Here is a 13,835-nt window from a genome sequence, read left to right as displayed (position 1 = left end):
CCCTTCCCAGCGCCCCTTTCACAGGATGTCTGGCATCCTCTGACAGTGGTCCCTCAGTGTCTGCCTAGGTACTACTACTCACCTCTACCTTTGCAGTCACTCTGTCCAAGGGAACATCAGTACCCACAAGCAGCTGTGGCTCACCTTCAGTTTACTGCTACAGAGTAGCTCCCTCCCTGAAGTAACCACCTCACCAGTCCTGGCTGCAATTATGCAGTCTGTCTGGGTCTCCCCCAGGCTACCAGACCGACATGCTTGTCTCCTAGCCTGACCGCGAGTAACTCCATAAGTACATGGTACTGCCTCATCCAAATCCTTCCCTCTCAGGACATCTGCAGGATAGTAATTTAGTACCCTTGTTGTCTCAAGACAGCCTACTATTGGCATTTTGTCTTTCCCACTTACTGGCTCCCTCACCTTTGGTTTCCCACCTTGCCTCTGTGGACATCTGTATGCCACATGGCCTCACTGGCTGCATTCAAAACATTTAACCCTAGCTCCTGGACGTATACCTGGACTAGTGACTTCCCCGGCTACTGGCAGATTTTGTCGTGGCAGTCTGTGCTGCTCACCATGGGTTCCTTGAGACCCATGAGCAGTACTGGGGGTCCACTTCCTGTGCAGGGCTGCCCTGTTTGCCAGGTATAGGTCTCCCTTCTTCCCCAACTCATCTGAAGTAGCACATTGTCTATCAGCTAACCAGATCCTCATGTCCTCAGGCAAAGTGCTAAGGACTTGTTCCCTCACCAAAAGGTCTGCCAGCCCTTCAAAATTGGTTACCTGAGATCCACTCAGCCAGCTATGGAAATAAGTGCTCAGTTCAACAACATATTTACACACACTTTTCATCTGCCTTGCATCTATGCTCACAAATTGTTTTCCTATACATTTCAGGTGTTAGCTTAAACAATTCTAAAATACATTTTTTTACAGCAGTATAATCAAAACATGCAATGTCAGGCATTTTAGATAATGCAGTTACAGCGTTATCATGGAGTAAGGGGATCAGGAGCCATACTCAGAGCTCTTGGTCAACTTCATACTGTTTACACACCCTCTCAAACATATGAATGAAACTATCAAAATTATCCCCATCTTTAAACTGTGGAAGAAATTTACTGAACTTTTGTGCTTCTGGGGTCCAGTTACTCCCGGCCCTATTACCTCCATGACTCTGGCAAAGAGTTAGCATCTCCTTCTCATGCTGCCTCTGTCTTGCCTTTTCCTCAGCTTCCAGACGTAACAGTTTCTCGTTCTCCTCAGCCTGTAGAATCCTCAGTCCCTCAGCTGCTTCTACCTCCAAATGCCTGGCCTCCAACTCAATTCTCTTAAGCTCCAGCTGGATTTTTAAGTCCAGTGTAGAAAGGTTGAGCTGTCCATTCTCCGAGGGAATTATATTTCCACTGCCAGTCTGATTGTCCTCCTGGTTGCTGTTTCTGATGCAGCTGTAATGAAGGCTGAAATCAAGTCTGCCTTAGGTTTCCATGCACCAGTCCCTTAGCCTGGCAAATCTCCACCAGATGGCTCCTTGTCAGCTTTCCATACTCTTCTGCTGACATGCTGCCTGCTCACCCGGACTAACTAAGCTAACAAAAGAAATAAAACAATTGTGATCTGAACTCTGAGTATTCACTGCGTGCCTGTTTTACAGTACAAAACACCTTCAAAGCTTACTATACACAGGGGCGTGGCCAAGGATGAACACAGGATAGCAGCAGATTTCTTCAGCTCCACCAATTTCATTACATTGACAGGAATTAATTACTTAAAAAATTAATTCTTGAAGTAATTTTCTTTCTAAATATGTTTGTTTTATATAGTTCTTGAACTATATCTAAAAAAGAAAGGAAATCTTAATAATATTCCTGTCAGAAATTACTTTGGAAATTTTCCTGTCAGTTTATCAGTCTGAAATGAGTTCCAGTAAGACAAATTCTCAAGACTCCAGCATCAAGAAAGAACTTCAGTCTCTGATAATTATAGTCCAGCAGCTTACTGCTAAGATGGATAAAATGGATACTAAAATAGACACTTTCATAGAAAAACTACAAAACAAATAGACTTGTTACATATGGACCTGCAACAACAGAAGATCCAGATGACAGGCATAGAAGAAGCTGTGAATGACATGGAAAATAAAATACAAGAACAGGAAATCAACATTGAGTTTCTGCTGAAACAAAATACACATTTACAAACAAAGCTGGATGACCTGGAAAATAGATCTAGGCGCAATAACATTAGGATTTTTGGACTGCCAGAAAATATTGAAGGTAACAATATTACTTCTTTTTTAACAACATGGCTCCCTAAAACTTTAAATTTACCAGAAGCATTCTCTTTTGGTATCGAAAGAGCACATAGATCTATAGCTAATACTAACTCTAACAAAAACTATCCTAGATCAGTTATAGTTAGATTTCTATCATCTTTTGATAAAGAGATGGTTCTTAAATCTGCTTGGGCTAAAGCTCCTGTTAAGTTTAATGAGACAACTGTGCGTTTTGACAATGACTATTCTTCCATGGTAATTGCTAAAAGAAAAGTTTTTCTGCCACTAATAAGGGAGCTTAAAAAGCACAGTTTAAAACATACCTTCTGTTTCCTGCCAAGCTTAAAATCTTCCTTCCTGATGGTCCTAAGGTCTTCGATGATTTAGACTCTGCTTTACTGTTTGTCAAAGAAAATGGATTTTGGATAAAATAGAAGAAATGGAATGGGCTAGTTCTTCATTAAAGAGATTGGCAACTGAAGCTTCCTGGAAGACTTCAGAGAAGAAGAAGAGACTAAAAACAAATGATTTGTTATATGTTTTTTTCTCTCTCATCATTTTAGTTCATTATTAATCTTTTTGAATATAGTTCCTGCATTTCCAGAAAGCCACAAATATTTTGGAAAAGATTTAATCAAAGTTATTCTCTATGTGCAAAGAAATGTTTTGTTTCATAACCAGTCAAAATGCCTGAGGATTTAATGGCAGGCTGTGACTCGATTTGTTTTCTTTCTGAAAAAGTAAGGTTAGTAATTTGATACATTTTTTATCTTTACCTTTTTTTTCCTTCTTCTTTTATTATTTTCTTTGTTTAAACAATGACATTCTATTTAGATTATGTAGTGGGTAAAGGGTGGGGAGGGCAGGGAGAGAACAGTAATGAAAATATCATTAATAGAATAATAACATATTTATTTCTTGTAAAAGTTTATAAGTTCTTCAAATGCTATTTCTAATTATACTTTCTTGATTATACTGCTTATGCTTGTTTGTAAATAATCTGTCATGCTTTAACTAATAATAATCAGAACTAAATAAGAGTAAATAATATGTTTTATTTTTAACTATATTAATATAAACAGTAAGTAACATTCCATTGTATATACTTCTTACAGCTTTCTCTTACATTTTTATTTCTGCCTCACTCCCTTTTATTTTCTACTCTCTTTTCTTTTCTTTATTAATATATAGAAATGCTTTAGACTGTGTGGGCACAGTGAATAATAGGATTTGTATGAAAATTGAGTTGGGAGAAGAATGCTGAGTTTTATTGCTTGTTGGTAATTTTGAGTTTAATTTCACTTGCATAGAGGCTGTGATGATCTGTGGAATACATTGTGGAGGTTCTGTCATGTTTAGATGCATTTACACTGCTAAATGAATGTTTGTCACTAGTTTTTAATAAGTTTCCGCCAAAATGTTAAGAGAGACAATCTGGGATGTGGGCTGTCTTATGCACAATGTCCTTGAGTTACCTCAGAATCTTCAAATCCCAGAATTCTCACAGAGAAACTGAAAGCAGTTAGTATAAACATTGACAAGGTTATCACACTGACACACCACAGATTCAGGAAAAATACTCTGTTCATAAAATATGTCAGTTATAATGAGTTTAAATGATGTAGTTTCTTGTAGTAAGTAAATGTCTTATTTTAGAAGGCATAAAAATGAAACATTTATTTAAATGTTTTTGAAAATCTACTTAACAGCAGCATAATAATCTGTGTTAAAAATTTGTGTTCCAAACATATACTTTACTATAACTCATTTAATTCATCTGATTGACAAACATAAATAATCTTATAACTCTATTCTGGAAGAAATGTCATGTGATATATTTTAAAGCAGTAGGTTAGCATGATTGTAAAATCTGGTTACCAATATGTGTTTGCTGTGCATTATTTTGTATAAAGCAGACAGATTTATTCTAGGGACAGCAAGTAGGATAGTGCTCTACTAACACACAACTCAGTGAGATCAGATATATATATATATATGTGTGTGTGTGTGTGTGTGTGTGTGTGTGTGTGTGTGTGTGTGTATGTATGTGTGTGTGTGTGTGTGTGAGTGTGATGGCTTTTTTTTCTGAGAATCTGCATAACTATCCAATATGATTTATAATAATTTCTATGAATACAATATTTTACTCTATTGACAAAATGAATGTTTGCCACAAGTTTTAATAAGTTTCCCGCCAAAATGTTAAGGGAGACAATCTGGGATGTGGGCTGTCTCATGCATAGTGTCCATGAGTTTCCTCAGAAGCTTCACTCACAGAATTTTCACAGAGAAACTGAAAGCAGTTAGTATAAACATTGACAAGGTTATCACACTGACACACCACAGATTCAGGAAAAATACTCTATTCATAAAATATGTCAGTTATGATGAGTTTGGATGATGTAGTTTCTTGTAGCAAGTAAATATCTTATTTTAGAAGGCATAGAAAATGAAACATTTATTTAAATGTTTTTGAAAATCTACTTAACAGTAGCATAATAATCTGTGTTAAAAACTTGTGTCCCAAACATATACTTTACTATAACTCCTTTAATTCATCTGATTGGCAAGCATACATAATCTTATAACTCTATTCTGGAAGAAATGTCATGTGATATATTTTAAAGCAGTAGGTTAGCATGATTGTAAAATCTGGTTACTAATATGTGTTTGCTGTGCATTATTTTGTATAAAGCAGACAGATTTATTCTAGGGACAGCAAGTAGGATAGTGCTCTACTAACACACAACTCAGTGAGATCAGATATATATATATATATATATATATATATATATGTGTGTGTGTGTGTGTGTGTGTGTGTGTGTGTGTGTGTGTGTGTATCTATGTATATATGTGTATGTGTATATGTATGTGTGTGTGTGTGTGTGTGTGTGTGTGTGTGTGTGTGTGTGTGTGTGTGTGTGTGTGTGTGTGTGTGTGTATGTGTGTGTGTATATGTATGTGTGTGTCTGTGTTTATGTGTGTGATGGCTTTTCTTTTTTTTTTTTTTTTAGGTAATACCGCAGGTGTTTCTGAGAACCTGCATAACTATGCAATATGATTTATAATAATTTTTATGAATACAATATTTTACTCTATTGACAATAATGAGTTTAAGTAAATGCTCATATACAAACAATTCAAGAATTTTTGGGAAGCTGTTGATAGAATTCACATGACAGAAAATAGATGCATCTTAATGCATGTAATGTCTGAATCATATTAGCCAAAGTTTTTGATTTAAATGAATGTTAGAACATAATTTTCTCTCCTCTTGATTTCTAACATTAAGATTATTTGAATGCTATTAGAATTCAAGTGTTATATATTACATAGATCTATATAATAGTATGAACAGTTTTAAAAAAAAAAAAAAAAAAGTTTATTTTAGTTTATATGATGCTGTTTTACCAAATGTGTAGTTTTGTCTTGATAGATAATTGAATTGAAAACTGTTAACCTCAGTTAAATATAACTAGTATTAAATTGATAAGGTGGTAGCTGAGGTACTGCTGCTTAGGGTAGGGGTTAACTTGAGTAGTAAATACTGCTCTAAGTTGGAGTTTTCAACTCCAGGCGGGATGCAAGGTTTAATCCTTACATTATTTTCACTTGTTCATTGTTATATGTATATAGTTTTGACATCCACAATATATTTTGTACACTCATTGTCACTACAAACAAAATTGAATCCTATACAAAATCCCATAAGAGATTTAATAAATACAGCTATATTTAAAGGTACACCTAAAAGAGGAGATGTAACATTATTTATCTTGTTATTTGTTATTTCGATCATAAGATTCTTGAGTTTTAAAAATGCCAAAGGACATCTTTAAAAGGAATTTCTTTAAACATTAATGGATTGAATAATCCGTGTAAAAGGGCAAGCCTAATAAGATACATTAATCTACACAAGGCCAATATTGTCTTCCTGCAAGAAACACATCTCTTGAAAAAAGATATTGATAAACTAGCCACTAATACGTATGCAGTATTGGTTAGTTCAGAGCACACTCAGAAAAAAAGAGGAGTGGCTATTTTATGGAATAAAAGTATGCCCATTCCTAAAACCATTAAGTCTTATCAGGATGACAAAGGAATGTTTTGTATGGTTACAATACAAATTAATGGGAAGACTTACACTTTAATTAATGTATACTGGATACCTGGAATTGGTATTAATACAGTGAAACATCATATTGATAAGATCATATCATTCTCTATAGGGGATATTATTTTAGCTGGTGATTTTAATTGTATACTACATGAAAGTGATACTACCACTATAAAGAAAAGAAGAATTACATCTAATGCAAAACATTTAAATGATTTTGCTAATTCTTATCATTTGAATGATATTAATAATCAGATAGAGTCAAAATCATTACCATACACCTTTTTTCTAACAGATACAAAACTTATTCAAAAATAGATAGGGTCTTTATTTCTAACCAGATGGCAACAGATTTAATTAATTCCAAAATCATTTCATGTCCTATATCTGATCATAACTCAATTGATTTGAATTCATGATAAAAATACTCATAATGTTCAGATCAAAAGGATACCAGCATACTTAACTCAGCTAAAAGACTATAAAGAATATATACTTTCAGAAGTACAACATTTTCTAGACATAAATAATACTCCTGAAGTCTCCATTGTCTATGTTTGGGATGCCTTAAAATCATATCTATATGGACAAAGTATCAGATGGTATAATAACAAAAGGAAATCTTGGGATAAGGAATTGTTAGATATTCAAAGTAAACTAGACTCTTATAAACATAATAATAAAGAAAATATTATGGACAAGAAAGTTATTGAAGAAATAAACAAACTAAATGAGAAATACAAAGAAATTTTAACTCATAAAGTTAAAATAACTTTAGAGAAATACAAGTTTTTGTCTTATTCAATAAGCCCCAAATACTTACATAGACTTAAAAATAAAACAAAAGATTGAATAAACAAAACCATATCAAAGAAATCTTTTCTCTAAGGAAAAGAAGAATGTTTCTAGTATACCAGAAATACTGGATGAATTTAGAAATCACTTTCACAAGATTAACCATAACAACATTAACATGGAACCTAAAGATAAAATAAAGGAGTTTATAACCACAAACATGAATAAAAAGCTTAATAAACAACAGATTAAACTATTGGACAAGAGTATTTCATATACAGAAGTTATTACACAAATAAATAAGCTTAAATCAAACAAAGCACTGGGTAATGATGGTATTATACCAGAGATATATAAAATCCTTTCTAAAACTACATATTCATTAATACATAAGGTTTTTATTCTGGCCCAAACTGAGTTAATAACCCCCATCTTGGCAATATACATTTATTTCACCAATTTTAAAACCTAATAAAGATCCAACTAGATGTTCTTCATATCGACCCATCTCATTACTTAATGTTGATTATAAAATGTTTATGAGTATTTTTGCTGATAGATTGAAGACAATTATCCCGGCATTATAGACATAGATCAGACGGGCTTCATTGTAAATAGAAATACTTTTGATAATATAAGAAGAACTTTAACATTAATTGATTTTGCAAATAGGAAAAGAAAGATTTAACACTTATTAGTCTTGATATAGGTTCAGCATTTGATTCAGTAAGTTGGGACTATCTGTTTACCTTACTGAAGTGCACAAATTTCTCTGATGCATTTGTAAATTTAATTGAGCATTTATACAAAGGAACGCTGGCTTATATTAAGGTAGGAACATATGTTTCACAAAAATACCCATTCTTAAAGGTACAAAGCAAGGATGTCCACTTTCTCCACTATTATTCACTTTAGTAATGGAGCCTTGGGCTAATTTGATTAGAAACAGTACTGACATAGAGGGTTTTGAAATAGAAGAAAATACAACATCAAAAATTCAACTTTTTGCAGATGATGTTCTAATTACATCAGCAGGATCTAATTCTTCTATGCAGTCTTTATTTGATAAAATGATGAATTTTAAAAGTATTTCTGGTTTAATATTCAATGAAGAAAAACTAAAATACTACCTATATATACACGAAAAATACTCTCATTAGTGATTTTACTAAATATGTACCCAACTCAGGTCAGATAACTTATTTAGGTATAATACTATCTAAAGATATTAAATCTATTATATATAATAACTATAATACCTGTTTTCTTAATATACAAAATCTTTTAATACCTGGAATAATATGTTTTTTACTATGGAGGAGAGACTTACAATTATTAAAATGATAATATTCCCCAAGATTTTATACTTAATACAATCAATAATACTTTCACCTACAAAAATAACTATCAAGAAACTGAATACACTAATGTTAAATTTCTTATGGGCACCTAATAGACCTAGGATTGCATTAAAGAAACATACTAATAGCTGGTCTCAAGGGGTATTTCTTTTCCAGACTTTAATTTATATATTATCTCTTCTATTATAAAAGTTATTACTTTATTAATAGATCGGTCATATGTCAAAATGGAAAGATTATTGGGAGCTAATTAGTATGCACTTCATGAAAATCTCCTTAACACATAAAAATATGATTATAAATAACTCCATGTTGTGGTTGCTAAAGGAATTTTGTACTTCACCTATTACACCTAAACATATGGTCTGTTACCCATTAAATATTATTATTAGTTATCATAACTTTATATTCATGCACCCTAAGTATAGGGAATGGAATTTTATTGTATTCCCTATAATTTATACTCAGGGTATGCTTATGTCATCTACTTCTGAAGGAGCTCATTTAGCTATAGATAATAATCTAAAGTACTGGTATCAGCTGATATCTGATAATAAAGTTAAAAATCTAGATTTCTTAAAACAAGAATTTGATCTAAGAGAAACTTGCTGGTAAGAGGTTCAGATCTTTAGACAACATCTCATTGATAGAATAGATCTAATGTCTATAACAGTTAAAGAATCTATTCCAAAACTGATTGATTACTTGATAATAAATTTACAGCATAAAGTTTCTGATAAAGGTAAACTTTCATATATACATAAAATTATCAGACAAGAAACTATTTACAATGTAGATTCATACTGGAATTATTTCACCTCTATTAATGGGGACCCACCAACTCAACAAGATAAACAATATATATTGGAATCTGCTTATAGAACTACATCTTCCATTGTCTGGAGACTTTATACATGGAAATTTTTACATAGATCTTTTTATACACCTTTGATGATGAATAAAATTAATAATAAAGATAATCTATGTAAGAGATGTAATGTAGAAATTAATGCTGACTGGACTCATATGTTTTATGACTGTATGAAGTTGAAAGAATACTGGAAGTCAATTAATGAATTTTTGCAGGCTCTTTTTACAGATAATTTCATTATTTCTAAGTCTCTTATATTATTCAACACACCTGTACCTCAATGTGTTAAAAAGATTAAGCTTCCCTTGTTATGGTCTATCCTAGCAGTGGCTAGGAAAATAATCACTAGAAATTGGATTTCAGATACACCTCCTTCGTTCAATGAATTTAAAAATGTTATGAATATAATGTGTCATATGGAAATAAGCACAATTAGAATGAGAACAACTAGAAAAACATCACATTTTATTGTATGGGATAATTTACAAAATTTGTTAAAAAAATTCTAATTTCAATAGCACAGTATTTTAGTTTAATTAATTGATCTGATTGTAGTGGATGTCTTTGTAAATACTTTAGTTGTTTTGTTGAATATTATAATAATACCTATTTTTAATTATTTGTATAAAATTGTCATGATATTTCTCGTATATGTTAAAACAATAAACTTGTTTTAAAAAAAAAAAAAGCTTACTATACACAAGCTACAGGATTCAATCCACCCACACCACTACAAGCCAATTAATATTTGCCAACTAATTAATATGTGATGTGGATATCCCACCGCTGCTAAACACAAATGTGATGCCCATGCCCTGGCCCAGCAATCAAGGAGCTTCAATCCTCACCACTAACACCAGAGAGGGTGTCTCATATATGAAGAAAGGATAACAAATACACACTGTTAAGTGCAATTTCCCTTAAGAGCACACAGAGATCAAAGTAAGTCCAGGGCTGGTCGATCCCTTGCTCCCCAGGTCCCCAATAAGACTCCCCACTGACACAGCTATAGTGTCCAGATCTCAGCCTAGCTGGGCAAGCTAAAATTTCCAGCACCCTCTCTGTCCAACGACTGTATTGTGTCCCTGCCCAAGTAGCTGACACACAAATACTTTGTGAAAAGAGTTTACACAACCACGCAGGCTCTTCTGGGGAAGACTGGCACAATTTCTCCAGCTGTGCCCTGTTTTACCCAGACTATATGGCAGTAATTACTGCCACCACCCAGCTAATATTATCAGCTACCCAAAGGCCCTTAAAAGGGTGTCCAATTATTACTGTGTAATAGTATTATCCAATTGGTAAGTGTGACTAATCAATCAAAGGATTATTAGAGTGACTTGAAACAGGATCCTTAAATACATGCAATGTACTCTTAGAGCTAAACTTCTCTCTACACAAATCAGCCACAGTTAAAAGGTTTTAAAATATTTAATAATAAATAATTAAAACCACAAGACAATATTTTCTACTATACAGTGCTAGTCACAAGTTCAGAGATCACACCGAAATACTTAAAATAAATCAGTAGTACAGTTCTGACATTACAGAAAAACACTTAGTCTAAACTTTCTAATTCCTAGCTATAGCTACAAGAAAACACACTTCTAAAATAACTTACTTACATAGAGCAACTGGCAGTGCTGTGAGTTGGAAAATGCTTAATAATCTCTGGTTATCACTGTTTAAATTGACACTCCAGTTTTGCTAAACATTACATCATCTTTTACACCTTCCTGGTGTTCCCAGGCTGACAGAAACTGCATTTACATTCTTTTACACTTAGAGCAATAAAGGACATTCCATATGTAAATTCCGGTCATTAACTTTGGCCTTAAAACAATAGGCAGGAAGCCTTCATCTAGCCGGATTGGAGCTGACTTGTAAAACATCAAAGGCAGTGATGAAATCATTTTCATTTCAAAGGACCAAAAAGAAATGCTTGACTTAGCTTTCTGTACAGCAGATGGCAATGTTGCCAAATTGTTTTAAGTTCAACATTCATATTTAGAAATAGGTTCATAGTTTCATAGGTTCATACTAGGCTATGATAGAATTATCTGCCAATTCTATCTGGCTAAGCTGACAGCCCTCACCCATCTCTACCAGTCATCACATTTCTCCCTCCCCCCCGGAGAATTCAAGCTAGTTTTTCAAGTGACCCTTGAGAAACACTGCTTGAGAGGGTCAGGTCTATCTGAGTACAACTACCCATTCCCTGTCTTGAGAGCCCATCTGCATTGACATTGCTAACCCCACTGCTGTGCTGCACTGGCATATAATATGCCTGCAACCCTAGGCTCCATCTTAAAAACTTGGCATTTTGCTGACTGGCTCTGTTTAACCATATTAGGGGGTTGTGATCTGTCATAACAGTGAATTTCTTTCCATACAGATAAGGCTGAAGTTTCTGCAATGCCCCGACTATGGTTAGACATGCCTCTTCTACAGCTGCATAGCATTCCCCCCTGGGGTGGAGCCTATGACTGGGATAAACCACTGGGGGCTCTTCCCCCTCTGAAGAAATCTGGCTAAGTACAGCCACCACTCCATGGTTTGAAGCATCCACCTGCACAACAAATTATTTGCTGTTATGTAGACTGGCTAACACAGGGGGTCCCCCCAAAGCTTCTTTAGCTTCTGGAATGCCTGCTCACATGTTGGGGTCCACACTACCTTATCTGGCCTGTTCTTCTTTGTTAGGTCTGTGAGGGGAGCAGCTATGGTACTATAAGTGGGGATGAACTTTCAGTAGCTCCCTGCAGTCCCTAAAAATGCCTTCATCTGCTTTTTGGTAACAGGTGCAAATCATGCCTGAATGGCTTCCACTTTGGCAGGTTCTGGTCTTATCTTTCCACTCCCCACTTTATGTCCTAGGTAGGAGACCTCTGCCATACCCACCTGACATTTGTTTGGCTTAATGGTCAACCCTGCCCTCTGTAGACTGTCCAGCACCTCCCTGACATACTGAAGGTGCTTTGGCCAGGAATGCCTGTAGATGGCAATATCATCTAGGTAAGCAAGGGCAATCCCTCCTGCTCCTAGTAAGATATGATCTACCAGCCTCTGGAAAGTCACTGGGGCATTCTTCATCCCAAAGGGCATCTTTGTGAACTCTTACAAGCCAAAAGGAGTCATAAAGGCTGAATTCTCTCTAGCACTAAGAGTCAAAGGCACCTGCCAGTAACCCTTGGTAAGATCAATGATTGTAAGATACTTAGCCTCACCCAGCTGCTCTACGGCCTCATCTGTCCAAGGCATGGTGTAATCATCTGACTCTGTGTGACCATTTAATTTCCTGTAGTCCACACAGAACCTGGTGCTGCCATCCTTCTTTGGCGCCAGCACTACTGGGGAGGCCCAGGGACTGTTGGACTCTTGTATCACCCCTAGTTCCAACATCTCCTGTACCTCCTCCCTCAGGATCTGTCTGACTCTCTGGCACCCTATAAGGGGCCTGTCTAATGGAACTTTGGGGTCCTGTTTCCAATTGGTGCTGCAATAAGTGGGTGAACCCTGGTTTACCAGTGAACATGTCCCCAAATTACTGCAATACAGCTCGGATTTCTCGAACCTGGGTAGGCGATAGCTGCTGGGACATTCCTACCCCTTCCACTGAGGCATCAGCCTGAGCCTCACTGAGGGGATCAGTCCCCAGATATTCCCTCAGAATCCTCCTGCAATCCACTGCAAATGCTCAGCACAAGGGCATCCCTATCATGGCAAGGTTTCATCATGTTAACATGGTACAGTTTGTGCCCCTGCCATTTGCCTAGCAGTTCCACCATGTAGTTAACATCACTTACCTTTCTTACCACCTTGTAAGGTCCCTCCCAAGCTGCTTGCAGCTTGTTGCATCTGATGGGAATGAGAAAAATAATCTGCTGCCCCACAGCATAATCTCTAGCTTGAGCATTCCTGTCATACCACACCTTTTTTTGTTGTTGGGCTTCTGCCAGGTTCTCCAGGGCCAAGCCCATGAGTTCCCTGAGCCTTGTCCTGAGGTTTAGGACGTATGCCACAACAGACTCATTGTGAGACTTGCACTCACCTTTCCACTCATCTCAAATTAAATCTAGAGGTCCCCTCACCCTATGCCCATACAGAAACTCAAAGGGTGAAAAACCTGTGGATTCCTGGGGAACCTCTCTGTAAGCAAAGAACAGATGTGGCAAATATTTGTCCCACTCCCTCTTAAACTGATCTGCAAATGCCCGTAGCATGGACTTGATTGTAGAATTTAACCTCTCAACAAGATCATTAGTCTGGGGATGGTCGGGGGTGGTCTTCATGTGCTTCACCCTACAGGACTTCCACAGAGAAGCCAGCAGGTCTGACATGAAATCGGCACCACTGTCAGTCAGTAATTCTTTTGGGAAACCTACCCTGCTGAAAATCTCTAACAAAGCATTTGCCACC

The sequence above is a fragment of the Protopterus annectens genome, chromosome 8.part0 (assembly GCF_019279795.1).
Source record: "Protopterus annectens isolate FY-2018-M chromosome 8.part0, PAN1.0, whole genome shotgun sequence".
In the NCBI taxonomy this organism is placed as follows: Eukaryota; Metazoa; Chordata; order Ceratodontiformes; family Protopteridae; genus Protopterus; species Protopterus annectens.
The sequence above is the reverse complement of the archived record's forward strand: the minus strand, read 5'-3'. Positions refer to the sequence as shown.